Raw genomic sequence first — 3,611 nt, forward strand, 5'->3', positions numbered from 1 at the left:
TACAGATGTTCCACCAGGTATTAGCAGCTACCTGTACAATCCTGTAGGCCCACAGGTGAAACACACAAAAGTAATACAGCTTCGCAATCTCTTGCTTGATACTAGCAGTGGGTCAGCTGGTTCATTATATTGGCTATATTTAGCATATGTGGCACTGGACTTCAGCTTTGGAATCCAGGTTGCCCATCACTATCACCCTTGTTTTGTATTTTCATGGGCCTGGTGGACCCAGTAGAATTCATCTAAATTTCAACATATTTTACACAGAGTGATTTTACTGTGCATAGAACATTTTTATCACACAGCTGAGGCAATATGTTTTTATTGGGTAGCTTGATGCACCGAAATGTCCATTTCTATTCAGGGCTGAATTGGGGGATAAATAGGGCCCGGGCACTTTTGGATTTAAGGGGGCCCCCCCTCATTATTATTAGTGTCGGAGAACTGTCTCACCGGTGGGCCCCGCACCCTCGTGGGCCCCTATCTTCATTAATGTAAAAAAATAAAATAAAATGGGGGGCCCCACGAGGGTGCAGGGCCCACCAGGAAATTGATTTTAATTTTGACTATTACCATTATTTTCTATTTTCATGGGGGTGGTGGACACGGTAGACTTTATCCAAATTTCAAGATATTTTACACAGTGTGTTTTAACTGGGTGTAGAACATTTTTACCATAGGCCCAAGGCAATATTTTTTCATAGGGGGCATTTGATGCACCCTAATGCACATACATACAAATTAGGGCTGTCAAACGATTTTTAAATCACAATTAATCTCTGAAATTCAATAGTTAATCGCAATTGTATTCCATGTTTATTTTTTATTATTGTGCATTGAAGACCGTTTAACCCTTATACGCCAGATGCTGCGTGGCACAACAAACATGTTTCAGCCTAACGCAAGATGAGTGTCTTTTAAATGCATTCTTTAAAACGATTTTATTTTCTTTAGAGGATGAGATATTTAAGTTTTTATAGGCTGACCTTCATTTAACAGGCATTTTTTCCAGGATTTTTTAAGGAATAAAGCAAAGCATTTCTGACTAGATGAACTGAACAAATTGCAGTTTGATCATTTAGGATTTTTCACATTTATATCTTTCATTTCAAAACTTGAACAGTTTGATATTCACTGTACTTTCAAGCAGGTCGATTTCAGTTCTCTCTCTAAGGACTTCAGATTAGCATAGACCTTCCAAGCCTCTCTTAGCCGTGTAAATGGGAAATGTTCCCTTGAGGCTCCAACACTGATGCACACTTCTGAGTTAGGTCCTTGTTGTTTTGTTCGTTAATTCAATATATTGGTTTCTGATATGTCTGTTTGCTACGGTTAGATAGAGTTCATCAAGACCTTAGATTTGATATTTGGAACTCATTACCATAGCCAGATGTGAGCAAACTCATGCCCGGGGGCCACATGCGAACATCTCATATGGACCACAGAGCCTTTACAAAAAAGAAATACATTTCAATATTATGTTCAATATAATATTTAATGTGCAGGAATCAATTAGTCAACAAGTTATGCCAGCGTACATTATGTCTTAATACATACTGTACATACCGACAAGTTGTCAGTGATATCTGGTCCCATTCTAAACCCAGTGTGGCCCTTAGGCCAAAATAATTGCCCATCCCTGAACCCTAAACTCTCAAATTAGGAATGCTGGGAAACTCCATACCAACTGCAGCAACTCATTAACCCCTTTGTGCAGCCTTATTGTCATGGAAATTGTAATGATCAAGTCTTAATCTGTTACTTAAAGACCTACTTCCACTGAAAACCAGTTTTACTCACTTCCTTTGAAATTCAGATATTCACTAGTAGTTATATACAAATGCTGCACTTGCAAGTGGTGCGTCACTGCCACTGGCTGTGTTTCCCATTCACAGAAAAACAGGTCTGAAGGACGTTTTCTTAAACAAAACCGACGCATAATGCATTTAATAATCAGAGGTGGAAAAACTGGATGGACAGAGTAAAAGTCCTTCTTGGGGTTTCCTTCTACCTGTGCTCACACAATAGGCCTACAGGTGATTTCACCAATTAGCTCATCAAATTGGCTTTAAGGGATATTGTCATTAAGGATCAGCTGGTTTCTTGGATTAGCAGGAGCAAAAATCTGGCAGCGTTTTTACTTTCAATGCACAGGATTTTCCACCTCTGTTACTAATGATAATGGTGAACACATTAACGTAGGTCTACTAGGCACTATGTAGTGTCATTACAATGGTGTAATGATGTAGTTGAGGCTTTTCAACAGAGTGAACAGGCCCACCGCTGGGCCTATCTGCAAAAAAAGGCTACTTTGGTTTAAGACTAATCAACTGACACTAAACCATGCATCTTTAAAAGAACAGTCCACCTTTTTTTGCTTTCATATAGCCTATACGCACAAAAGGTAAAAAGTCCTTGTAGGGTAGTGTGTTACAAACACACACACACACACACACACACACACACACACACACACACACACACACACACACACACACACACACGCGCGCGCGCGCGGACACACACACACACACACACACCCACACACACACACACACACACACACACACACACACACACACACACACACACACACACACACACACACACACACACACACACACACACACACACACACACATGAATTACAAAAAAATAAGAGCTAGCAGAGTTGAAGAAGGATGTAGAGTTACAGCAAGAGGATGGAGGAGGGTGTAGAGAGGACAGAAGCAGTGGCGGTGGCGTATCAAGTCAGTCACATGCCCTGCTGCAAGTATCCACCACAGGCCCACTCAGACATCGACATGACTTTATGATATTTCTAGTTAAGTTGTTATGTTTTCATTTTATTTTCATTTTGGGGATAGTGACGGTCCCTGGAGGACATGGGCCCCATATCAACTGCACCTGTTGAACCTGCTGCAGGACGGATGTTTCACAGCGTGTAACAGTCCTTGAGGCAGGACTACTAATTCCCTTCCCTTCCCTTCCCTTCCCTTCCCTTCCCTTCCCTTCTCCTCCCCTCCCTTCCCTTCTCTTCTCTTCTCTTCTCTTCTCTTCTCTTCTCTTCTCTTCTCTTCTCTTCTCGTCTCGTCTCGTCTCGTCTCTTCTCGTCTCTTCTCTTCTCTTCTCTTCTCTTCTCTTCTCTTCTCTTCTCTTCTCTTCTCTTCTCTTCTCTTCTCTTCTCTTCTCTTCTCTTCCCTTCTCTTCCCTTCTCTTCCCTTTGGTCCTTCTGAACAACAGTCCTCTCTAAACACCAGGTGGCACTGTAGCACTGTACAGTATATTGCTGTACACATCTCATCACTAGCCCACCTAGTCTCCCATGCTCTGGCTGAACCCTCTTCCTGGCACCGCCCCAGTCTCTCATGCATCCCTGCCCAACCCCCCCACCCGTGCCACCGCCCCAGTCTCTCATGCACCCCCCCCCCCAAACACACACCTCCTCCCTTGTCTCCCATGCACCCTCCACTCCTTTCACACAACCAACCGCCAATCCTGACTGCTGACTCTAGTGCTTGTACCCCCCAGTGCCCTGTTCCTGGCACCCCCCCCCCACACACACACACAACTCAGCTTTTCATCCCCTCCTCCCCTCCACCACCATGCAG

The sequence above is a fragment of the Engraulis encrasicolus genome, chromosome 7 (genome assembly GCF_034702125.1).
Source record: "Engraulis encrasicolus isolate BLACKSEA-1 chromosome 7, IST_EnEncr_1.0, whole genome shotgun sequence".
Classification (NCBI taxonomy): Eukaryota; Metazoa; Chordata; class Actinopteri; order Clupeiformes; family Engraulidae; genus Engraulis; species Engraulis encrasicolus.